This window comes from Protopterus annectens, chromosome 13.part0 (genome assembly GCF_019279795.1).
Source record: "Protopterus annectens isolate FY-2018-M chromosome 13.part0, PAN1.0, whole genome shotgun sequence".
Taxonomy (NCBI): Eukaryota; Metazoa; Chordata; order Ceratodontiformes; family Protopteridae; genus Protopterus; species Protopterus annectens.
Window position 1 is genome coordinate 102,218,561 of NC_056747.1, and position 27,635 is coordinate 102,246,195.

The 27,635-nt window shown below is 41.3% G+C and overlaps 1 long non-coding RNA gene across 1 annotated transcript in view; it reads right to left on the minus strand.

Annotated features, from left to right (window-relative positions):
* Positions 1 to 602: 602 nt before the first annotated feature.
* LOC122817626 overlaps positions 603 to 27,635 on the minus strand; it is a 90,069-nt gene continuing 63,036 nt past the window's right edge. The window contains exon 2 of the long non-coding RNA XR_006367306.1: positions 603 to 13,220. This is a non-coding gene — a long non-coding RNA (uncharacterized LOC122817626). The remainder of the gene's footprint in view (positions 13,221 to 27,635) is intronic.

Here is a 27,635-nt window from a genome sequence, read left to right on the forward strand (position 1 = left end):
AACTGGCACAAAAACTACAAATAGGGTCATGATCTGGGCCTAAACAGGTAAAGTATGGAAGTCTCAATATGGGACTTGCTTACTACAGCAGACACAACTGTTAACCTTATCTGACATGAGTTAAAGCAAGACAAAGTTCCCACATGGGGTACTTCGCTTTAGAAGCCTTCTCTCTGGTGGGGAACGAGCAAATGCACTGAAACACTGCTTCGGGCTCTGACATCAAGAAAGACTGATGTAATGGTGTTGGCTGGCTCCCTTTATACTCAAGCGTACTGACGTCAGGGAAAGGAGTCCGCAAGCCTTAGGAGGAGGGAGATTTTTACTCTGGTAGTCAGGCCAGCCAAGGGCTTCCACAGCAGGAAATCCCACAATTCAGGACTGCAACAGCGAAACATGAAGATCATCAAGATCTAGCTATTAAAAGGAATGCAAATATACTGTAAATGCAAAGAAATCCAAACACTCCAAGCAGCTAATTGTGAAACCTGTATTTTAAATGCCAGTGATCTTGAACTTGACAAGTCTGTATTTAAAGTAGCATAATTACACATACTGGAAAAACAGATAATCTGAATTGATGAACCTCACACAACACACACTTGGTTGGCAAGGTGTTTATTCATAATACATAAAAACATGCACAAATCAAGTAATGCATAAATATTTACAAGTGGAGTGCACTTTACAGAATAAAGTCAGGACTGAAAAAAGTGAAGGCAGAGTGCCCTATGCATCAAATGAAGGAACAAGTCAAAGTGCTGTACACTGTACATTAACAAAACTTCAGTTTTTAAAACTGGTTTGTAAAACTAGCAAGTTGCACAATAAGAGGCTGGTTGTTAGTTAAGCTGAAAAGACATTTAATATCAGACTGCTTACAAAGTGGCATGAATCCAGTATATCAGGCAAGTATGAATTCTCCAGGTGTGACAGGAAATTTCTACTAATTCAACAGACCAGAGCAACTATTGTAACACTAAAAGTTTTGACCACCTATCAAGGACCATAACCCTGCCATTCCTAAACTATATGCAGGTGATCTCCCAGAACAGAAACACTTTTGGCAACATTTATTTCCCTTTTCATGCACCCATGAAGGCTACATTTCTCAACACTTTACCTGCTTTATTATACTGACTCCAAAATATGAAAGTGTTAATTCGAAAGAAAGACTGATAATGCAACCAGAATGACATGCTACAATGAAAAAATTACAGCCTCAGAAAACATTTTCTCTGACAATCGCTTCAGCAAGATTATAGGTTTCATCTACAAAGAATGAAACAGTAAAATGCTTGAAATGCATAACAGTTCAATGCCACTACTTATATCCTGGTATTAAACCAGAAGACAATCTGCAGATTTTAAATAGGAATTTATTTAACCTTTATCTCAAGACAATACAGTCTGTGCAGCTTGTTTATTTGCATTACCTGCTGTATACTTTTAACTGAAAGGGCACGCTGGAACTTTATTTGCCTTCACTATACTGCAAAATAAAAATTAAAACATTGGAATGTAAATTTTATACACGATTTACAAATCATTCAGTCTGAGAAAAACACAAAGAACAATACATAAAAATCTGTCTTGAGTAGGACAACTTGCGATCAATTTAACTTTAAGGAATGGACATTCCTTTCAAAGCCATTTCAAGAGAACTATTGACAAATGGAGGAAGTTGAGAAAAAATAACTCTGCACTTGGATAATTTACTGTCATTAAACAAGGGGTTAAATAGAGTACTGATGCTGTTAAACTAACCCTGCTGCACTCTGGCAAGCATTTTAATACAATCAAAGAGATCACATTGCAAATAAAGTCCAAAAGTATTGGAAACTTACTAATTTAACAATGAACAAATTAATGATCAAACAATCTAGTGAACAGCAGTAACAACTGTGTGCAAAAACATTTATGTGATATGGAGAGAAAAAAATGTAATAGAAGACAAAAACATTCTTGCAGATTATACCTGGTTCTAAAAGAAAATGAACTGCACAAGCACAGTAATTTGCATAACATCACACTAACAGACACTGGCAGCAACCCCTTTTTTCTACTTTGTACACTATGTCAGAGCGTCACATCAGTGATGACCTTCAGCCCAACATTCACACTGCTGGGTGGTTAGCCCCGCCTCTAATTGTAATTACAAGCATAATCAGTGCTAGGAATTACCTCTCTTTACAAAATGCAGTTTGTATAACACATTGTAGTCACTTTGCCCACTTCTCAGGGCAGCCAGGAAGCCACACTTATAAAGTTCCACTATTATCCTTCAACAAATGCAACACTTTACCAAATATTCAGGGGGGAAAAAGCACTTCCTCAAAAACATACTTGGAACATTAGGTCAGCTTCTGCATGGCACAGGTATGAAACCACATTCTCAGCCTTTAATATTATATTGTTACTTTTCCAACCAGATAGTTTGGTCTTCATTGTCTCATCAAAGGTACACTTAACTTGATTAGCTAGGCTATTTTACAGATGTAAAACTGAACCGCACTGCTTTTCCAAATATATGTGATAACTTATTCCAGCAACCACCACATTCCTACGCAACTCTCAAGCAGCAATTCTGCTCACATACTGCAAGAAATTATACTACTAACAATAAATTCAGAACTGATCTGTTTTACAACCAATTCAGCAAAAATGATAAGGCAAGGTTATTTTACCAAAGGTTTCAGTAGTTTAACAACCCTGACTTTACAAGCACTAAAATGGTGGTTTATAGGACACCAAAAATGACTAATTATACTTAATTTACTTCCTTTCCACACCATGCAAACAGATGTACATTACCTAACCTTTTTAACTACCCTATTTGCCCATGCTCTTTAGTACCTAATGTTCTAAATATTCATACTTCTCAGGTAACAGAATATTCCATTTTCATATGAACAGTCTTAGGGTCAATGTTTTGATGAGTAAGAAAAAAAAAAAAAAAAAGAAATAAAAATTAGTCCAGTAATCAAAAATAACTTAAAATGGTACAAAACTGGACGGCTGGTTAAACATGCATAGCTTTTACAAAAACACAGCGTCCCATTTAAAATGAAAAAAAAAAAAAATTCACAAAGTACAATTGCACATATAAATCCATAACAGTAGATGTTCAAACTGTCTGATTTTAGTCCTGCCTTTTTCTTAGCTAAGTCAGATTTTCTTGTTTATGATTTTCCAGCCTCTGCAGTCAAAATGAGTTTTAATACCTGCGGGCTCCTATAAACCTTAATCATTACCAGATATGTTGCTACTATTAAGATACGATTTTTTTTTTTTTAGTTTTCTGCAGAAATTAAAATGGGCATTGTTGAACAGTAGATGTTCTGCAGTAACCTAAAGCTATATGTTACAGCTTTGTGTGTGGATGCCAAGAAATTCATCTTGAGAGCAAAACTACCTTCAACTAACATTATAAAACCGGGTCTCAACTCTACAGAAATATTCAACAAGTTTACTTTCTTCAGCTACTGGAGGGCATCCACAGCACTCCATGCACTACAAACTGACGATATGCAGTGACTGATGCATGACTGTCCACTGTAGCACCTTCAAATGAAGCAAACTCAATGGGGAAAAACATCAACTGCGGCCACCATGAGGCCAAAAAGACCAAAGTATTCATGCCCTAACTCAAACCTACCACCACATTCAAGACGCCAAGGCCAGACACAAACAGAAAATGCTAAAAAAAAAATTTCCAACACCATCTCAGTAAATGGAATCATCTATGCTGAAACAAAGACTTTACAAAGAAAGAAAGGTTTTCCTTCAGGAGATGCAGCAAAAGAAAAATCCATGAAAGGGCTGCTATTAGGACTCCCTCAATTGAGCCAACAAAAGCAGTCACCTGACAAGGGGACATTAGGACACCCCTTCTCTATTAAGGGCTCTGTTATTGTGGCCACATCTTTAGCAAACACTATGGGGTGACATAACAGACCAAATGTCAGCATCTTGTACAAAAAAGTAATAACCTAGAAAGAACCGAATAAGGATGTCAGACAATGATGTGCCAATGGTTTACTATCAAAATGTCGATCGCCCATCGTCGAATGTACATACTGTCGACTCTTATGCGAAAGCTATAATGCCGATTCCTGAAGATATCGAACTAAAACACCGAATGTCGACATTTCCGACCGCTACACCACAAAACAAGTGCTACCATGGGTCCAACGGGGGGATTTTGCATTTCGGAATATCGGTGTTCGACATCCCAACAGTCGCTGTTCGGAGTTCGCGTTAGTGGCATCGACGATGGGTGATCAACATTTTGATAAACCTGTGCCAACATATCGCTCAACTGTACAGATTTTTGCCTTTTTTTGGTCTATTTCTCTTAAAATTGTGGTTTTCTGGCAAATCATTGAGGACTGAAGTCAGAAGACAATGGCACATGAGTTTCATACTTCATATCCTTCAGAAAATTAATGCTAACACATAACCTGTTATTCTAGCCACTTAAAGTTTGTAAGAGCAATATTTAAAAAGTGCCCCATTTTTTAGGGCTTTGTTCCCCCCATTAATTGATACCTTTGTTGAGATTTCGTGCTCTAACAGGTTGACAAGTATGTGTGCCAACAGAGTCTATCATGTGCAGTGACACCATCTAGGCTTCCTAAGAAAGGGGGACACTTTTATGGAACTGATGTAACAGAAGTAAAGATGGAAACTCTTGTGAAATGGGGGGGGGGGGTCAGTAATAAACAACCTCTCCTGATGGGAAAGAAAGACTCCAAGATATGGCTGGGTTGGGTGATGTACAGAGCAAACTCGGCTAACCAGCCTCCCACTTCAAATCCTAGTGTGCTGAAAAATCAACTATGAAGTCTACCTTCTGGGAGGCTTGGCGTGTGAATGCAATGGTGGGAAGACTGCCCTGATGCTTGACAACTTGTCTGTGATGTGGTTCTTCTACTTAAGATGTCTGACAGTCTGAAATGGATGAAAAGGAAGAGAAATGGGATTGTCAATCACTCCTCTTTCACAGAAGTTCTGCCATGGTCTGCAAACCTTGCTCAGAGGACCTCCTCCCAGAGAAGACCATCTACATCTATGATAAAATGTATAAACTGATCCAATAATAGAAGCTAACCCAATCTGTTGACAGTAAACTGGAGAACTCAGATTTGTCAACTTTTTTTCTGAAGGGCTCAAGTCCCATGTGGGGAACTCTATCCAAATTCCCCACACTACTTCACAGTTGCACATCTATAGACAAAGCAATAAACCTAACAGGGGGGTGGTGGTGAAAAAATGGTTTGCTCAACTGAGAACTCACGGTGCAGCTAAACAATGTAAAATAATTTCAAGAACTGTACTTCTGGAAGTTGGACTCAGGAAAACAGAATTCAGACAGTTATGAGTTGCCAAAAGAAAGGACTCCCAGCCCCAATCCTTCCTTCCAGGAGGAAAGGGACATGTCATATGGGGACAGCACATACCAGACTCCCGGATGCTAATGACCTGGCCACAACAGCTGCACAAAGTTAAAATGAAGGTGCATGAAATTCCATAGAGGAAGCTGTTCTCTCTTCTCCACAGTCTCCATACCCCTAGAACGAGAGTTAGGCTAGCTTTTATACATCTTAGTTTTCAAGAAAAGATGATGTGGGACAGAAGAAACAGAAAATTAAGGGCCCAAGTCCCATGTTGAAAAAGCACCTCCAACATCTACTGCCTTGAATGGCCAAACTCAAGCACAGGTGAGCTTTCATTTAAAGCAGGCACTCACCCCAAAAACTGGTTGCTGGAACAATTCTTTGGTCTAGTGCATTATAAGCTGATGAATTGTGTAACATCAATCCCTATGGGTAAAGAACAGAGCTCAAAGTTTGCAAAGGAGAAGGGACCACTTTTCAGCAGCTCTGTAAGATGCCTGACTTTAAACATTTCACACATTTTATTTTACTCTAACTCCTACACAGGATCATGCCAAGGTTTTCCTGCTAATACCTTCAGTAGTTATCTTCCAGAAACAGTACCCTGAACTTTCATTCATTCATACTATGCTGACCATGCCATGTTCCACTTCATTCCTGCCAAGCTAGTTGTAAGAGCTGCTCTGTCTCACTAAAGCCGAACGGCTCTTGAAAGTCACACAAGAATCATGTGTGGGATAACTAAGATGACTTACTCGATTCATGGTATTCACTACTCTGATTAAGAATAAATATTTTAACAGATAAATTAAAGTAAAAAGCTTCTTTACTTGTTCAGTTCAAAAGAGTTTTGTTGCACTTAAATTTACTTTGACCGAGCTCCAGCCAACTGCTGACAAACCTGGCAGAAGTATGGAATCTAACACTGCATTAATAGACTGCTTGTAGGTGAAGGGTTACTTTGAATTTCATTAGTCAGTACAGTGAACTGGTCCTTCTTGAATCACTTTCAGCCACAACTAATGCCATAATAGCAAACACCACACAGGTTATATACTTACTGTAATGACAGGCCTGAAACAGTAGGTCTCCATCCTTGGTAAATCATAGGACCAAGGCCACAGACACTGACTGCTCAGCAGACCATACTTTCTCAAGCTGTTCAGCACCCTTCCTCTATCAAAGAATGCACTATGATGCTCACCATCTCCACAAGGTTAGCAATGTGAAGCTAGAGAAAGCCTTATATCCCCTCAGAATGTACAACTCTTCAAACTCTTTTGTTAAAGTACATAATTTTTTTATCCCAAAAGACAATTTCCATGCTACAACTAGTACATGGCTTCCAAGAACATAAATCTTGCTCCAAAGGAAGTTCTGTATCTGGATATCACATCAGGTTTGTAATTCTCCACAAAGCTACTAACTGATCATTACGTAGCTACTGCACTAGTAGCATCAGGTGTGGCATTCCTGAAACATAAGCAATTCAAGTGGCCATGGCTCTGGTAGAATTAGCCTTAGAAATTACAAGTGAAGATATGTAATTTAATGCAGTCAAACAGTCTAGCAAGTGACCTTTGAAATAGTAGCACTACGTCCTACCCCATGTAAATGGGGAAAAAGGGGATGATGATGATGATGATGTTTATTAGAACAAATGAAAAGTTGCTGGCCTTCTAACAGATTTAGTTCTTTCAACACAGCACCTTACCTGATGATATAGTATTTGAATAAGGAAAAAAAAACAGTCAAATCAATCTACTAATTAAAGTTTGACTTGGTACAATTTCAAACATAAAGAAAGGGTTAGTTCATACAGTCTTTATGGAAGATCAAGAAGAATCCTTTCAGATGATGTGACAGTCACCAGAACAGTTTTCCAGGTTGGAAACTTCAACTCTGCTGAGGAGGCAGGTTCCCCAGGGATGTGATTTGAAGCCAATCACTTGATTGCAAATCAAGCCTGATACCTATAAACATTAAGGTGTTTGTTACTCTTCAGTGTGGATGTTAGCCGGAATATTTTGCAGGCACTTTAATGTTTATGGACATCAGGCTTGATTTGAAGCTTTGTGTTACTAAAATATGGTCAAACAATCCACTTGTGCTGTGCTGATGTCACATTCATGTCCACAGCTACTGGGGCTTAACATTATTGACCTGAATGTACCCATACATACTTGAAGTAAAATGTCATGGGCATCAGAAGCCATATAAGCTGAGATACTATGTCCTTAAGGGTTCATTTGCATATATCCCATGGGCTTCCACTACAGGGGATTTAAGGAATTACACAGTGAAAAGTCGAGCGTGGCTGGGTTTTGTTTAACACAGACACCTCCTGCTTTCTGCAAAATGAATGAATCTGCTATAGCACCCCCTAAAGACATGTTTCTCAAACAAGAGTGCCATTAGTTTGAAACTGTCCTTATTCACTGCCATTCTTACCCCTTACCTGCAAAACCTACAAACTTGGCTTAAAGAGAGCTCCTTTCCAGCATACTTGCCTGTCTGCAAGATTTTTTTTCTCAGACAAGATCGGCACGTCTTTGGTCTAAATATAATGGCAAGGAATGGCCTGCATCATTAAGCAGCTCATTTGACAGAGAATGACAGTGAGGCACATACAAGATTCTGCCTTTAAAATGAACCTCTCCTGTTGCAGTGCATTGTGTTAATCTTAAACCGTTGCCTCTACCATTTCATGGTATTCAACAGTACACTTAAATAAAATTCACACTTTCGCACAATGATCAGCATGTAAAGCATGCTCCATGCTGTAGAAGTCTCGCCATATCTTTTCAAAAAGGTTGTGTGGATAAAAATGCAGTAACAGCTGCCACAACTAATCCACAGATCCGATGACTGCTCATGAGTGGTGATTTTTTTCCCTTAATAATTCAACTGTATAGCTGTAACCCTTTAAAATAAACTTGGGAAAACCATCCTGACTCAGGAATACTTTCCCCCCCTCACAATTGTCTGTTCGTGCACACATAGCTAAATAAAGAATGCAGGGTTTGTGTTCAACATTAAATATGTTTTCAAGTCAAATCAGGTTTCCCAGACTTCAGTGAAAAAAATACTACAGAAACCAGTTGATCACTTAAACTGCTTGCTATGATTTTTGATTCTGTGTGAAGTACAGTTAATACTTGTTTCTGCTCTAATGGATTCAAGCAAGCATCTGTTATTTTTACTAGTTAAAACATCTCATACCATACACACCTGGGGGATGGGGATATCCTCTTTGAAAAGCTTAAAACACAGAGCTGTGAAAAATGTATTTAAAAGAAAGCTATCACAGTAACTCCCCAAGTACATTATCTGGTATTCTGTCAAAATAGATAGCTACATTTCTTAAAGATCAAGTGCAAAGCTATTTTTATAGTTTCTGTTATAATTATGCCCTCCTCTTGTAAAGTGGGTCTTCTTATTCCAAATTTAACAACTGGTGTTAGTTTACTGTATGTTGAGCAACTTTTCGATTACTTGCTAATTCCATGTCACCCAGCCCTGCCTTCTGATGTGTTGGTGGTGGGGTGACAGTTCTGTAGTGGGCTGGCATGTTTTCTGTAATCTACAGCAGATTACAAATTAATCAAGAGTGTATCACAATCTCTTACACAATAAATCAACAAAGTTATACTCAAGTGGAAGGGTAACTAAGGAGGAAACAGGATAAGATTCTCAATAAGATGTACAGTGCTTGGCATGCGTTGTAATAAAACAGATAAAACTATTAAATCATTGTCTACCAATGGATTGATTAAACACTTGAAAAAATTATGGATGTGTGAGAATCACATACATTCTGGATTTGTCCAGAATACTAGTTACAGAAAAGGAGCAACCATATGCAAGTGAAGTGTTTACTAGCTTTGAAGTTACACTGCGCTATCTATTCTACAGAGCATCTCTCAACTTCGATGATCAAGAATTCTTTATAAATCCAAAAATAACAGCAAGTCAAATCAAGAACAGTTTTTAAACAGATCTCCAATTTACTTATAAAATTAATAGAGCAACAGGTTTTGCATCCACATGCATTTTCTAAACGAGAAGCAAGAAATTCTGGCATTATTGACCAATTGCAATTCCCAGTGATTTACAAGAAATTCAAAACCTTTATGTGGTATGGGGCAAAATTAGGGACAGCCAAGAGGTTTGGACAGAAGGCAAAATTAAATGGACCGCTGTAGAATTATCAAATTTAAAAGTTAAGATACTTCTGTATAACATACACTACCACACTGCGGTAAACAGTTGTTTGCCATGGAATGATTATTTTAGTGCATCTTCACTTTCACAGATTCTCAAATTATTCCAAATGTTTTATTTTCAGCACCAATTCCTTCTGGTATGACATACACATGCACTGTGCAGTAGGTCTGGCACTGAAGTGATTCACACAGTTTTCTCCCTAAAATCCATTGATAGGCCCTACGTCTGTTTTACTACACTGATGCCAAGCACTATATACACCTTACTAAGAATCTTATTAGTCTACATCTTATTTTTGGTTACACTTTTTACTTAAACGGAGCTGTGTTTACTTACTGATTAGTCTGACTGGGTAACAGGGTTGCATTCTGCTTTCTTTGTAATAAAATCTGCTGCAGGCTACAGAAAACATGTCAACCCACTACAGAACTGTTCCCTCCCCCACCAACACATCATCAGAAAGCGGGGCTGGATGATATGGAATCTGGAAGTAATTACTGTATGTTAAGCTACTCTCTAAACAGAAACACGTTTATTAAACCTAATACAGGTCCCAGTTAATAAAGTTAGATAATATTAGTTGGGCTTAGTTTTGATGAGGAGTGTAGCATTTGCATATCAGCACTGGTTCACTTTAAATTTTGAGCATTCAATGCACCTCTGGTGCCAAAGTGGGGTATTTATGTGATTGAGTTATGGTGCTTATTATTCTGATGAAGTCTACCGTAGTGTGGATGAAAGCACTTAATGTGATTTTTAACATCTGTGGAACATTAAATGTGACTGATTCTACACCACTTGGCTATGGCATATCGCTTGTTGTGCATCAGTTATATTTCAGCGTTTACTTTGACTATTAGGGACATTCTGTGTTGTTTTAACGCCGATTTTTGGATTACATTTTAGAATAAGAAAGCGCACTTTACAAAATGAAGGCATAATTACATCAAAGAAATGGTAAAAAACGTTGCAATTGATAAGAATATGCTCCCCCTGCTGTGCTGTCTCATCCTTCTATCACATGACATCCAAATACAATTCATTTACCCCTCTGTCAAACTGCAGACATTCCATTACCATTATGCAGACAAAAATGGAAGTGAGGAACATCTAGCAAGTTTAGTTCAGCTAAGTAAGCAAGACAATATATACAGTAGTGCTTGCGCACACCAAAAAGCCTTTGAGTGGTTATAGAAGCACCTGAAAACAGAACAGCCACCTCATTCCCCAGAGACGACGCAACAGATGTCAGTATGGGTTAACTTATGTAATGAAAAATGCTAGCTATGAATATAAAATACACACCAATGGATACTTTAAAATGCAACATGTAGCAATCAAGCATGATAAACTCAAAGTTCACTCTCCCTGAAAATCTGCAGTCCAAAACAAGGGGGGGGGTACTCAATATCTTCTCAATTTTGCAAAGAGCTGTCAGAGAAGGAAAGGCCAAATGTTAAAAGGGAGAGTGTATTTTCAAAAGTGCTTACTGATACTTCTGCCTAATCCTCAAGTGTTACAGCAAAGACTCACAGGAAATATCAGGCACATGTGCCTCAGGATCAACTACTTCAATGGGTTATGAATGTTACATACACTAGCCCCCCCCCCCCCCCAACTATGGCCAACAAGACTGAGAATACAGAAAAAAACATATTACAAGAACATACAAACATGGCACATGATGATTCTACTTCAAACTTTGGTAGCAAAATGCCGCTTTACACTTCTGTATAAAGAATATTTTAGCATGTAGGAAAGACCATCAGAACACAAGGAAATGTCAAGTTCCAAATATAGAATACCAAGTAGAGAACTAGAATATGGAGCTCACTTAGCTAAATGATAAAAACACAAGGACAACCATATTTTCATTATATTTTCATCCAGATCTCAGTTTTAAACAATCTGCTTCATTCACATTCTGCAACTATGTAGCAAAATGAAAAAAAAAACTTGAAGCTAGCAATTGAGCTTATTTGGCAACCATTTCTAAATGTCATACAAACAGGTACATTCTGGAGGGGTACTGTTACGGCTTGGGAGCCATTCCCACTTTGACAACTAGCAGTCATCCGATTGTTTTAGACTGATGGGAAATACATTTTGCACTCTTCAATATTTGAAAATGTAACCCACATTAAGGACAATCTGCAACTTTGCATACTACCAGCATAGTTTGTGACAATAACACATCCTATTTAACTTCACAATGCACTACTGAATACATTCCAAACATTGACAGTGTGCTACTATAGTTGTTTTATTTCAAAGCATGTGTCCATGTGACACAGCTCAGACCACAACTGTTTTAACTCCTTCAAATAACCCTACTGAAAACATGGTAAAGGAAGATTTGTTTCTGTTGGTGCTGGACACACAGCAAACTCTATGAAAGCTCCTCCACATGTTGGAGAAAAGTATGTAGTGAAGCCTCCCCACCCCCCATATTAACTACAAAATGTGAGGTTACCGAGAACCAAAAAACAATAAGACCTACCGCAAAACCACTACTGGCAAGTCATTATCCAACAGACTTAAATCTTACCATGTGTTGGGACATTAGGCAACCCAGCAATACATTCAACTTTGGCAATCTAAATCCCTGTACATGAATACATTTCCAGAACACCAACATTCTACATTCCAATGGACCACAGCAACGATATTACCAGATGTTCCTCAAAAGATTATTTTTGTAAATATAATTCCTTTAGGGCAGCGTGATGAATGCGCACAGGTTCAGTAATGAACTAAACAGTAGTATGTGAAATCAGGGCTATAAACAGATTTCAAGCATGTAAAGGACATAGGAACAGATTAACACAAAAAAGTTTTACCCTTGTTAGAGATAAACTGATTTCAAATGTGAATTTATTCTTCTTAAATGAACTCCCATCAAAGTACTCATAATTAAGTTTGAACATGCAGAACACTAATGTCGTATGCTGCATCCTTTCTTTTTAGTCTGAAGGAAAACTTGCAGTTAGAGAGTACATACTTTTAAACAAACCAGTTTTACCTTTAAAATGGTACAACTCCTGTTTTAACTGTGTAGCATAAACAGTGGATATAACCAACAAGAGGTTTTCCTTGCAATTTTTTCCTTAAAATGTCAGAATAAAATACAAATATCCATTTCACTTTATTTAAATACTCTCCTGGCAACACAACTCAACAAATGTGATGGCTTGGGTTTACACTCAAGTGTTATGTAATTGGTAAGCACAACCATTATGAGGTAATCCAACAAGAGCCAAGGGCAATGCTTTCATTTAAAGCCCAGAAAACTGTCATATTAAAGGGGATTTCATAATAGAGGGAATGTTACCTCTACAGTAAAAGTTCTGAAATGAAAATCATTTGCCAAAACTTACAAGAGACAATTGACAAAAGCAAACACGGCAGTTTAGTAGAAAGCACAGGCAAGGATGATAACCAAGAAAAGTCACAGATTCTGACAGCACTGCAGTTTACTCGATTTCTGTCCGTCGGTGGTTGGTGGTACAGTAATGTCAACCACATTATTTCCAGGAGATTCATCATGTGCCGATCTGTCTGCAATTTGCTTCTGTGACACTATACGGTATATTTCTGTAATCAAAATAAAAATGTTAGCTACAAATATACACACACACATATATATATATATATATATATATATATATATATATATATATATATATATATAATATATACATACACACATAAAATACACACATTTACACACAACGCATTCATACATTTAAATACACAGACAACATGCTCACTCATCCCTCTGCAGCACTCTAGATTATAATTGTTTTAAACTCTGTTACACTCAAAAATTGTCTGATTAGAGAGGGATGTCATATAAAAGTGATTTTGTTTTGCAGTCTCCTTCCTTTCTTCCCTCACAATGTACTTTAAGCCCCCATAAGAAAAAGATCAAATAGGATTTCAGGGGTTTTGCCTCTACATTTACTTACAATGGTAGCGTTGTGGATCATAGACTATAATCATCATCAATGGAGATGGCCAATCGCTTTCATTTTTTCCCACCTATATTCTTCTCTGTATTCACTGGCCACTAAGCCTTCCACCAATATATCTAGGGGCCCATGTGGTCCCTTGCACTGGAGAATCTCCTGGACAGAGGCAACAGCTTGTCTGAAAGTCTCATTATCCAGGCTGTCACAGAGTGGTTTTGTACCCTTACAAGCATCCTGGCAAATTCTGTGTTTACATTAGGGGCCCTGACATGCCCTCACCTTTCATGCACCTGCTTTCAATCACACACTACAAAGGTTATTTTTTTCCAATCTGGGATCATCAAAGCCCATGTCGCCAGTTGTGTTCGTTTTTATGCGTGGCAAGTCTCTGCAGTTCCCCTTCCCTTTGCAGAGGGAAGCTGGTCACTCATTTCCATCCTCCCCCATTTTAGTTTTTAAGAAAGTTAATTTTCACTGATGTGATGTGTTAACTGGAACCTGTGAAAACTTCTGCGGCACATTTAAGAAGATAAATTACAGGCTTTTGTTATATATCCTAATGGCAAATTACAGTAACTTCTCTCTCACATTGTACTGTTATGATGTGAAGCAGCTTTAATCTACTAGTTGACTTGTTCTCTAATCTGTCACTTAATGGTTCAAACTTCACATACCTGGTTTATTGGTGCATGCTATGAGTTTTGAGCAAGTGCTGGGATGAGAAGTGAATGGTTTGAGTGTTTAAGTTAAAGTTTGTCTAGTTCCAAGGGAAAATTTAGAGAGTGGACTTTCTGGAGCCGGGAAGAGTTATACCCTAGCAAACCGGCACTGCCCAGCACGCAAAACCGCACAATGGCGGGTTTTATAGCAGGGAAATGAAAGAGAAAGATATTAGCACAAAATGGCCAATAAACTACTAATTTCTGGGCTGAAACCACTCCTCCAGGGACAGATAGGCTGCTCAAAGCTCCCTCTCTCTCAGTGCACAGAGAAACTTCCTTCTATCCAAGCAAGGTATGGGCAAACACAGAAACTTGTAACGCAGCCCTGAATTCAGCACTAACTTGAAAACTGGACTATACAAGCTTAGAAAGGCGGGAAAACGAGCATTTTTTTTTTTTGGTTTTTGTGTTTTTTTTTCAGCAGATACAATCTAAGGGAATGAAGGTGTAGAAGAGACCTGAGGGCCAATCGTGTACAAGTGCATCCCTTGGTGATTCCCCCGGAGGGGGAGGATAAGGGCAAAGTAGTTGCTGCATTTGGCATTCATGGATGTGGCAAAAAAGTCGTAGGGCTGGCCCCATTTGCAGAAATTCTTTTCTGCTACTTCCTGTTTTAGGGGCCACTTGTGAGGCATCAGAAACACTCTGCTGAGTCTGTCTGCTATCATGATGGATTTTCCTGGGATGTTTGTTGCTATCTGAAAGCATTGTGGTGAGGAAGTCACTCACTGCCATACTCTCAGGGCCTCCCAGCAAAGGGGGTAAGATCCGGTTCCTCCTTGCTTATGTACAATACCACTGACATGTCTGTCTGTATTACAACAGTTCCCAGCGGAAGAGAGTGCTGGAATGCTTGCAACGCTAGCATCACCGTTCTCATCTCTAAATCATTGATGTGCAAATGGGCCTCGTGATCCTGCCAAATGCCTTGGACTGTTCTTCTCAGATAATGCCCCCCCCCCAACTGAGAAGCATCCGTGGTTACTGCGGCTAATGGCTGTGGAAAAACAAAGGGTCGACCTGATATTACATGAGTGGAGTGAAGCCACCAGTGAAAGTCTTTCCTGCAAGATTCGGTTACTGAAATTTGGTAGGACATGGGAAGTTCTTGCAAGGACCACTGAGTGAACAGTAGCCACTGCAGAATCCTCATGTGCAGGCATGCTAATGGAACTAAGTTTACTGCTGCTGCCATGGTTTCCAAAACTTTCAGGCCTGTTCTTGCCTTTATTTTTTTCCTGGAAAGAAGGTTTAAGACCTGTTGTTGCAGTACTTCAGCTCTTTCTGGGGGAAGCTTTGGCATCATTTTTGTTGTATCTAGATGTGCTCCTATAAAAATGATGCATTGAGATGGCGACAAGGCAGATTTTTCATAATTTATCGTGATTCCTAGATAAGAGCAGAGAAGTTGTGTGGTGTCTCTTGCTTTTAGTAGTAGATGTTTGGTGGTGGCGGTTAGGAGCTAGTCATCTAGATACAGAAACGCTCTGATACCTAGATGTCTCAAGTGATCCATTACCACTGCCATACACTTGGTGAACACTCTGGGGGCTGTAGTAACACTAAAGGGCAGAGCAACTGGCTCCCAGCCAAAAGAGCAGATGACTCCTGCATGTCCTGTCCATTTTTATGTGGTAGTAGGGATCCTGGAGGTCTATAGAGCACATCCAATCGTCTTTTCCTAGAAAGGGAAATACCAACTGCAGTGTTACCATCCAGAACTTTATTCTTCTTACTGATTTGCTTAATCTGTTGAGATTCAGTATGGGTCTTCAGTCACCCGTTCGCTTTGGCACTAAAAGAAAACCTTGAGTACGTCCTGGATCCTATTTGGTCTGCGGGGACTGCTTGGATAACTCTTGTCTAGCAACTTTGAATTTCTAGAATTGCCTGTTCACTCTGGGTGGAACATCCGGGATATTCTTTATGCTTGAGACGGAAAAGGGTACAGAGTAGCCTCTGGATACAATACTTTGTACCCACTTGTCTTTTGTTATTTCTAGCCAGGCTTTTGGGTACAAAAGATAAGCGACCCCCCGACTGCCTCCACAAAGGGACAGATGGGCCTCCTTTTAGGAGAGCTGGAAGGGCTTACCATGGAATGACTCCATGTTGTCCTGATTTTGCGGACCACCTCGGCCATATGGATGGTGTCTCCCATTACTGCTTCCCCCTCTTCCCCTGCGGAAAATTAACACGTGTCCTGAAAAACCTGGGGTTTTCTGAACCACATTTTTCCTCCCTTTTGACTTTTTGGGCAAGGTCTAGAAGGTAGGGTAAAAAGAAATACTATGGCAGAAAGTTTTTTTCTTCTTGCTCACACCTGGTTAGTGCTTCCATAACTTTTGGCCCAAACAAGTATAAGCCATCAAAAGAGGCATTAAAGGTAGATTTAAAGGGTTCCATAAAGTCACACAAGCGCATCCATGTCTCCTTCGGGAAATTCCTGAATTAGCTGCTCTACTCGCTCCATCTGCTGCATAAGAAATGAGCCTCATAGAGGTGTTAACTACAGAGTTTAAGGTGGAGAGCTGAGAGAAAACCTTGTCAGATACCCCTGCAAGTACTGAGCCTGGGAGAGCATCTCCTAGCTCCTTTAGGAGATCTCTTTGTACCCTTGTAAATTGTGTCAGATAACTCAGTGATCTGAGTGCAAAAGTCACTGAAGAGAACATGTGCTTTCCATATCTGTCCATCATATGAGACTCCTTGTTCGGTGGACGGACAGACAAGGATCTCAAAGTTCCTTTTTGGTAGCTGCTGCCATCACCATAGCATCTACTGGAACACTCTTGGTAACAAAACCTTTGCCTGATGGTGCTGTAATAAACTTGTTTGACCTCTGAGGAACAGGTTCCACTGAGTCTGGAGATTCCAACGCCTTTTGACTAATTCCATGAGCTCGTTGAAAGGTGGAGACACCCAAGTGGCAGAAGGGTAAGACCAAAAGGCCTTCAGGTATACAGACTCCTCAAAAGGGTTGATGAACTTCCAGTCACATCTCTGTTTAAGAATTTCCAGAATGTCAGCAAAGGAGACATCCTCAGAGAACGACTGTGGGGACCCTTCTGACTCAACAAGGTCTGTATCAGAAGTGACGGACTCCTCTGGGGAGCCTAAATGCCTCCTCTTGCAAAGTCTCTTATGAGGGACCTCTTCAGAAGGGTATTCTAGAGAGATCTTGTAAGAAAAGGGTTAATCCAATGGGACATCCTGAGGCCTAGGGTCTCCGCATGTCTGTGGATGGTGTGGTGCTGAGACAGACGCCGGTATCTTTGGGGGAAGAATGTCAGAACCAGAGAGTGTAGCAGTCTGTGGAGACAGCACTCTAATCACCTCAAAAGCCCCCCACTCCTGATCTGAGGACACCTCCGACTCCGAAGAGCCAGAATGCATCCCTGGAACCAAGGGGGTTGGGGCTCAGAGGCCAATGTAGGAGCCGAGCCGCTCCAAAGCCCCGAGAGGCAGGTTCGGATCCTATAAGTGCCCGATCAGACTCTCCTCCCTGGACCCAACCAGGGAGTCAGCCCCTAGACTCCTCGAGTTCAGAAGGAACTGAGGATATCTGAGCAGTTGGGCCTGATGATCTTGGGATAGAGGTCTTTGCACAGACAGTTACACTACAATCGGTTCCAGACATTCCAGCTCCGAGGTCCCAGGTCGGCTCCGAGGAGGAATCGATGTCGAAGTGATAGTCTTGGTTGGTTCCGAATCCCTCTGGGTTGGAGCAGATAGCAGTTTGGCAAGTGCCTGTGTCCTTAAAAGCCTCCACACCACACGATCCACATGATTAGAACGGCTCCTAGAGGATAGAGAGGAGGGAGCTGGAGATAGTACAGTTTTGTACCTACCATAAATGTAGATGTTCGAGGATCCACATTGCTGCAGTCCTAACTATTGGGGTAGTCCGCTGTCCAGTCGGCCCGAATACCAAAGTATACGGCTGACGTCGGTCAGGGCGCATTAGACTGACGTCAGTACGTCAGGGTACTAATGCGCATGACCGACGTCATATCCTCAGTCTTTTCTTGCCCCAGATGTCAGAAGACCCTAAAAAAACAAGGCCCAATATACCTGCACCAAAAATATGTACAATATATACAAAATTATCAGCATATAACCTCACCTACACAACCACCCCTAAACACAGAGGGAAGGAGGGAGATTGGACTGCAGCAATGTGGATCCTCGAACATCTACATTTATGGTAGGTACAAAACTGTACTATGTTCTTCATCCCACATTGCTGCAGTCCTAACTATTGGGTAGAATCCCAAAGCAGAGGTAAGGGAGGCTGGCAAATCATAAAGAAGCAGGAGCTGACAACATGCCTTGCAAAATAGCAGTGGCAAAACCAGCCCTAGACTTAGAGTAGAGAGGAAGGTGATAATGCTTAGAGAAAGTATGCACTGAACTCCAAGTAGCTGCCTCCAAAATATCCTTAGTTGCCACCCCCCTTAGAAATGCTGTTGAAGTGGCAGTAGCCCTAGTGGAATGAGGCCTAATCCCAGCTGGAATCTCCTTGCCATGATGGGAATAACAAAATGCAATGCAAAACCCAATCCACCTAGAAATAGTTTGTTTTGACACAGGCTTGCCCTGTGAACTCAAAGCAAAAGAAACAAACAACTGCTGAGACTGCCTAAAATCCTTAGTCCTGCTTAAATAATAACGCAATTGCCTGTGTACATCTAAAGTGTGCAAAATCTTTTCCCCTTTATTTTGGGGGTCTGCATAAAAAGTAGGCAAATGAATAGTTTGGTTTAAAGCCACACTAGAAACCACTTTAGGCATAAAGGAAGGATTAGTACGTAATGATACCCTATCCTTATGGAAAATCAATAAGGGCTCTACTGCCATAAGGGCCTGCAACTCAGACACCCTTCTTGCAGAAGTAATAGCCAACAGAAAAGCAGTCTTCCATGACAAGTATTTCAATTCAGCAGTAGCAGGCTCAAAAGGTTGTAGAGTAAGTTTTTCCAACACAAAATTGAGATCCCAAGCAGGAGTAGGAGCTCTCGGGGGGTCTTATATTCTTTGCCCCTCTAAGAAACTGCTTGAACAAAGGATGCGAAAACAAAGGTGGGTCACAATCATAGTGAGCTGAAATTGCTGCAGCATGAATCTTAATGGAAGAGAAGGACAAACCTTTGTCCAATAACTCAGTAAGATATTGAAGAGCCACACTCAAATTAGGCTCAGAAATCTCCAAATTCTTTGCTGTACTCCAAAATAAAAATCTCTTCCATTTTACACTTTCCTTGTACTAGGTCTTCTAGCTTCCATAATCACATTTAAACCTTGTTGAGGAAGTTGAGACCTGCTGTGTTTCAACACAGAATATGCCAGGCTGTTAGATGAAGAGAGTGAAGCTTGACATTGAGCAGATGACCGTCCTGCTGAGATAACAGATGTGGAATCAAAGGTAAGGGCCATGGAGGCTTCCTTACCAGACTCCTTAGTAGTGGGTACCAGTGTTGCCGAGGCCAATCCGGAGCTATTAAAATCATCCTTGGCTTGTCTTGTCTGACCTTTAAGAGCACCTTTGGAAGAAGAGGCAGAGGTGGAAAGGCATACACATGAAGATTTTTCCAACTGAAAGAAAGAGCATCCACTTTCCAAGCTGTGTGATGAAACCCCTTTGTGCAAAACTTTGGCAGCTGGTGGTTTAGTGGAGAAGCGAACAGATCTATGTCTGGAGTTCCCCATGACACTGTCAATGTCTGAAATACATGAAGATCCAGTTTCGGGATCCATGATTTGTCTGCTTAACACATCTGCTAAGGAGTTCTGTGCTCCCGGCAGAAACCTTGCCTGAAGAGTTAGTTGCAAGCTGAGCGCAGTCTCCCATAAAATCATTGCTTGCCTGCATAGAGGATAAGAATGTGTTCCCCTTGTTTGTTGATGAACCACATGACAGTTGTGTTGTCTGTTAGAATCAACACCTGCCCTGGAAGAAGTAACTTCTTGAAAGCCATTAATGCAAACTGGACTGCTAACATCTCCTTCATGTTGATATGTAGATGCTGTAGTCTGGCAGGCCACTTGTCTTGTATCCACTTTCCATTTAGATGAGCTCCCCAAGCAATGTCCGAGGCATCTGTCGTTAAAATCTGACTCTGGCCAGGTCACAGAGAGTCCCTTGTTTAGGTGACATTCCTGAGCCCACCACAAAAATTCTTTTGAAGGCAAGGTATTATTTGAATGACAGTGTCCAAATCCTGGCAGTGCTGTGTCCATACATTTTGAGATACCATTGTAGCTTCCTCATATGCAGTTTGGCATTGGGAAGCACCAGAATACAAGATGCCATGAACCCTAATGCTTGAAGGACTGTCCTTGCAGTCAGCACGGACTGATGAGATAGTTGATGGAAGTAAAGTGATAGACTCTTTTGTTTGTCCGGGTTAAAAGGCCATCTGGGCTGCTGTATTCAGTCTCACACCCAGAAAGCACATGTCTTGAGAGGGTACTAGACTGGACTTTATTTCGTTCACAGAATACCCTAGGCATCTTAGCACTGCTATAACATATTCCAGATGCTGTAGAAGGTCTTCTTTTTCTTGAGCCAGAATCAGGCAGTCGTCCAAGTAAGGATAGATTTGAATTCCTTTTAGCCTGAAGTAAGCTATCACTGGAGCCAGAACCTTTGTGAATACTCTGGGCACAGTAGATAAGCCAAAGGGCAATGCAGAGAACTGATAATGAGAATTTCCAGCGCAGATACTTCCTGCAACTTAGTCTTATAGGCACATGAAGGTAAGCTTCCTTGAGATCTAAAGTTACCATCCAGTGATCTTTGCCCAGCAGAGGTAAAAGCTGTTGTAACGTCAACATCTTGAACTTGGGAATGTCTAGATAAGTGTTGAGGATAGATAAATCCAAAATTGGTCTCCACGTGTTCCCCTTCTTTGGTACTAGGAACAGGCGAGAATAAAATCCTAGGCCCCTTTCTGATACAGGGACTGGCTGAATGGCCCCTATTTGGAGTAACAGAGAAATTTGCTTGTGAGCCTCTTTCCTTTGTGGAGGAGGAACGTCTGGCATGCCTTTGAAAGGGGTAATGTATGGAAATAAAACCTGTAACCGTGGTGAATGATATCCAGCACCCATCTGTCTTGAGTAATTAAATCCCAATTTTCTTTGAAAAGAGACAGTCTTCCTCCCAAAGGAGCTGCCAGTCGAGAATCTACTGGCAGCTGAAAATCATTGGATCTGTTAAGGACTGACCCCTGCCCTCACCAGAAGTCTGAGCAGGTGAACTCCCTGTTCTAGGCCTAAAAGAACCTTGAGCTCTGCCCCTACCACGTCTAGACCTACCCCTAGACTGGGAATCATAAGCAGGATATGTCCATCCCTTAGTAGGCCAATTTCTACTAAATGCAAAAATCTTTAACAGTTTGCATAGACTTAGCTTTGTCCTCCATTTTCTTTAAAACTGTTTCCACAGGCGAACCAAACAACACATCAGACTGTAAAGGAGCATCCAAAATCCTTGTCTTAACATGCTCAGCTAAATTCTGATCCCTCAACCAGGCATGCAAGAACAGAACTAGTGGCAGCCACCCTCGAGGAGGCCTGTACAGCATCAAAACCACATTGCAAAGAATGCTTACCCACTTGTTCAGACACATGAACTAAATCCAGCAACTCTTTACACTCAATACCTTCCGCCAAAGCATCCACCTTAGATTTCAATTGTGAAAGGAGATAATTTTGATATTTTAGCATGTGAAACTGACAATTCACCTCATGGCTAAAGTGGAAGAAGTATACACTTTCTTTCCCCATCTATCCAAAGCCCTTGCCTCTTTATCAGTAGGAACAGGGTTTTTAACAACAGAGGCCTTAACACCTTTAGGTCCCTGAGAAACAGTTTCGGGTCTGCCCTAGGACTCTTAAAAGATACTTATGAGCTTCAGGCACCCTATAGTACCTATCAGGTTTAACAGGAGCAGGAGGCAAAGAATCAGGGTTCAGGAAGCCTCTGCAAAACATCTTCCACCACATTCAACACAGGAGGTATAGCTAAGGGCCTATGCTGGGGTAAAACAAGAATTCCCTAAGCCTTTTCCTGGAATCAGAGTAATCTTGGCCTTCCCATTTAAAGTGCTCCCTCATGGAATGCAGAGTCTCTGAAAATGAGAAATCTCCGGAGGAGAAGCTGTAGGAGTGGAATCATCCACATCAGAATCAGAATAAGGAGGATACTCCTGCAAGTCTTCCCAGAAGACTCAGAAGCCTCTGAACACTGTTCAAAACTCTCAAACTCAGGTTCCACCCTAGGCCTCTTATCAGGAGGGGCATAGAACCTCTAATCAGAGTAATCAAATCTTCTGCCATTTTAAGCATATGTTTCTTAGGCACAGAACCTGAAGTGCTAGGAGAAGCCCCACTGAAGCTAGACTTGGCCTACCTCTCAAAGAAGTCTTGGAAACAGAAGGAGAGGCACTAACTACCTTGGGAAGAGAGGGAAGAACAGTTACCTGAGAAGCCCCTCAGCCTGGCCTACCTCCTGAGAAGGCACATCCTGCAACAGTAAAGTCTCTGCCTGAGACTCCAAAGAAACTCCTGGCAAAACCTCTGGCTCCACTGAGCCTTCTAAAGAACCGACGTCCGGGACTGCGGTTCATCAACCGGCATTTTATAATGCTTCCCAAACACTAACCTGGCACAGTCTAACCTCTCTTAATAGTGCGTTTGTTAAATCTAGCACAAGGCGGCATCCAACAACTCAGGCCCTAAACAAGGTATACACAAGGTATGGTAATCCCTATGAGGTATCTGTTTCCCACAAGAAATACAGTTATTCACTTTTTCTGACATCCGGTTAAATACTGAGGCAAGAAAAAACAAAATGTTCAGCCAACTTTGATTCGGTCTGAAACTCCGACTTCAGAAAATTCCAGAACGCCAACCTGCACAAAACTGCTTCTGCATCGGACCATGCGGCAAAGACTGAGGATATGGCGTCGGTCATGCGCATTAGTACCGACTGGACAGCGGACTACCCCAATAGTTAGGACTGCAGCAATGTGGGATGAAGAACATCTAGCTGGTTGCAGCAGAGGAGATCAAGGTTGGAGAAAGCAGCTCCAATTCTGGGAACTGGCTCCATAAACTCCATCAGCACAGACACAGAAGGAGCAGATGGAGATTTTTCTGGCCCAGCAGTTTTCTGTTCCGGAGATGCAACTTTCATCAATTTCGTATTTTGAGGAAGGAGACTCGGCCAATTTTGAAGTGCCCTGACCTTCTTCAAGCACTTCTGAGAAGGGGGTCTTCAGTAAACCTCTCACAATAAGTTTATTTTTCCTCTCAAACAGCAGTTTATGGCTGAATGAGTGGCAGACTGCACAAGACTCTTGTAAATGAACTGCTCCAAGGCTGCATACACAAATAGTGTGACCATCAGTGACAGACATTTTCTGGCTACACTTTCCACTCTTTTTGAACCCAGGGAGTCTAGTTTTCTAATGTTCCTTAGACATGTTTAGTATACAACAGTCAATAACTGCTTAACACTACAGCGATAAAGCCAATGCTAGCACTGCAATATTATATATATATATATATATATATATATATTTTTTTTTTTTAACAGGAACACCAAACAACCTTAACGATTACAGCAGAAAAGGGGGAGAGGGGTGGCAGTTCTCTAACTTAAACGATGCTGCCTAATTACAAGGGGGAGGGGAGAAACAAGGTAGCCCTCTAACTCAAACAAGCTGATGCTTTAAGTTAGAAGGGGGGAAACAGAAGTAAGTTATTCACTTTACAAGACTCTCTAACTCAAATGAACTTGTACTTTATGTAAAATATACCAAAGGAAGCCCTCTAACTAAAAATGGAGGCTTGAAACTGTAAACTTAAGCCAGGATAAGGGAGGGAAACTAAAGGCCTAGTGGTAAAAACGATGGCCAAAATGGCAAAAATCCACGAACAGTGAACACTCTAAACTGAATATCTAATAAAACTCTAATACCTAGATTTTGAAAGGCAAAGACAACTATAATAAGTAAAAGAATTTTCCCACTTAGCCAGAGCCAGTATGGAAGCACCAGATCTTGTTTAGCAGCAAACGAGATCTGGGGAGCTTTCCTAGGGCATGATGAGATAGGGATACAGGCATGAGCTAGTGGAAGTCCTCGAGCTTTTGTACAAGGCCAACTCGGAACAGGGGATCAGTTTTGAACTCAACCAATTAAGAATGAAGGCGAGATAGGACAACATCACATCGATTGTTTCCCACACTCTTTGGCCTTGGTTGATTAATTCTCCTTGGCAGTCTCAGGAGGCCTCTTGGAAGGAGGAAGCTCCAGCAGAAGATGCACTAGTAGACATTAACAAATCCTAGTGGACTAACTAGTTGTGGTGTTCAACCAAAGCAAGGTGTGTGAAACCCACACAATTTGGGTAGAGCCCAAACAATATACACACTCCTGGTGGGCATCGGAGTTTGGGATCTTCTGCCCAAAGGAGGTGCATCTTTTAAATCTGGTCAGCTTATCAGACATTGCAGATACCTAGAAAAGAAATAAGAAACAGAAATAATAATAGAAACTACCAACAACATTAATAAACAGCACAACTACAGACAATGGTAAGAAAGTACCTATAAAAAGGTAGCATAAGGAGAAAAGAGAAGTTCAAGAATGCCAAAGAAACACTAGGCCTGTGTTGAAAGGATTACTGTAAACAAAAATACTATTTTATTTTTAACACATTAGTCAAGTACAGGGGAGGGGAAAAAAATAAAAAGGCAGTTATAACATTTAATGAGAAAGAGAAAGGAAGTATTGCTGTGTAAGAACTTACCATAACCTTAGACGTCCTTCTCTTCTATATGCTGCTGTATTCACGAAATTAGGGAGTTTGCTCCTGTCAACTCTCACGTCCATTTGTTATAGCTCTGTTAGAAATGCTACATCTAAAGAAATCCCAATCCCTCCGCACCACACACTCCAGAGGGGTCCATATTAAGTCAGCGAACACTGCTTAATTGAACTGACATATGCAAAATGACAAAATCCTGAAAGCACATAACAGCGATTTTTTTTCCTAGAAAAAAAAAATCACTGGGCCGTTTTTGAAACTTTGCCATTTCCTCCACTGTGGTGCAATCTTGGAGTTGGTATATTTAAGTAGGGGTGTGTGGGGGGCACAGCCCCCCCCCCACGTTATTTTGTGTGCGTTTTTTTTTTTTTTAATGGAGCAGCGAAAAAAAATCACTGATCTGTTTGTTCAACATTTTGTTTTTTCAGTGTTAGTGGGTAGATTATGTAGCGTTCGTAATTTAGTGCATTCGCTTATATAACATAGATCCGCTCCAGAGACCTCAACCTCTACCACAATCAACACAATGTGCTGGAGAGACAGGTTCATAACCCGGAGACTGCCCATGCTATGGAATAGACTTCTCATACATGTCAAACAGCCCACCTCACCGGGCCTCCAACAGAAATATTGATGAGTGGATGGGAAATAGAAAATTCACCCCGGAGATCACTCCAGTGGCTCGACTCGACAGAGGCACTGGGAACTAAGGTCGGGTGGCATGATGCCAGGGTAATCCTATGGGCTAGGCTTGTAAAGGCTCCACAGCCATTATCTTAGTACATACCTATAAACTTATATGCTGCTGTATTCATGACATCAGGGAGAGTGCAAAAGCTCCTGTCCTATGGAAGGGGAGGCAGATCAGAAGCACTTTCTACAAACCCGTTGAGGATGGCTCTGGCAAATCCTGCCCTAGCCCGAGAAACCAAGTCCAACTCACAGTGCCTAGTGAAAGTGTGAACAGAGGACCATGTAGCTGCTTCAACAATAGCAGCCTTAACTAGTCCCTTAAGGAAAGCTCCAGTGGAGGACACTGCTCTGTTAGAGTGAGCCCTAACAGGGACTGACAGAGACTTACCATGAGTACTGTAACAGCATGAAATAGTTTTAGATATCCGAGAAGATATGGTTTGCTTGGAAACAGGTTGACCCAGGGCTCTTGGGTGGTAGGAGACAAAGAGCCTGTCAGATTTGCGAAGGGATTTGGTTTTGGAAAAATACCTGAGCCATCTATGAACGTCTAGGGAATGAAGTATCCTCTCTGCCTTGTTCTGGACAGAGGGGAAAAAGGTTGGCAGATTTATGGTTTGGTTTAAAGACAGTTCATTGACCACTTTGGGCATAAAGGACGGGTTATTGCACAAGCATACCCTGTCCTTGTGGAAGACAGTGAAGGGGGGGGTGTCTGTCGTAAGGGCCTGGAGTTCCAAGACTCTTCTGACTGATGAGATGGCCACGAGGAGGACAGTCTTCCAGGTGCAGTGTTGGAGGGAGCTGTCTTTGGCTGGCTCGAAAGGTGAACTTCTCCAAAGGTCAATTTTGTCAGTACAAAGTTAAGGTCCCGGGAGGGGGGAATAGGTTTCCTTGGAGGTCTCAGATGTAGTGTTCCTCTCAGAAAAAGTTTGACTTCTAACCTGGAAGCCAAAGGAGGTACTAAAGGCAGACATGCAGAGATGTCAAACAGATGTATTTTAATGGAGGAATAAGATAATCCAGACTTCATAAGGTAACACAGATAAGCAAAGACCACTGGAGGCACTACTCTCAGTGATTGTAGGTTATTTTTTTAGACACCACAATGAAAATCTCTTCCATTTTGATAGGTAGGATTTTTTAGTATTCGGTTTTCTGGCCTCCTGCAGAACCTGGATCATGTCCTCTGAGTATAGGTGTCCAAAGGGAATCAGCGCCCTATCACCCACAGTGTGGGGTTCAAGGTGGACAGTTGGGGGTGTAGGAATGTTCCCTTATCCTGTGCGAGTAGGTCCATCTGGTGGGGTAACTTGTGATTGCCCTTGGATAGATGGAATAGAAGAGGGAACCAGAGCTGCCTTGGCCAGTAGAGAGTCACCAGCAAGATTTGAGGCTGTTCCTTTGGAATTTTCAGCAGGATTCTTTGTATAGAGGGAAGGGGGAATACATAGGAGTACATCCCCTTCCAGGAAAATGAAAGAGCATTCACCTTCCAAGCTTCTGGGTGAGGTACCCTGGAGCAGAAGGTTTGAAGTGGTCTGTTCATGGGGGAGGCGAAGAGATCCACATCTGGAATACCCCACTGATAGACCTGGTCCAGAAACGCGTCCATGTTCAGCATCCATTCGTGAGACAGGGTCATGGTCCTGCTCAAAGAATCTGCCATCACATTTTCTGCAGAGGGGATTTAAACTGCTTGGAGAAGAATCAGTTTCCCCAGGGCAATTTCCTAAGCCTGCAATGCTAGTCTGCACAAGAGGTAGGACTTTGTCTCCCCCCCC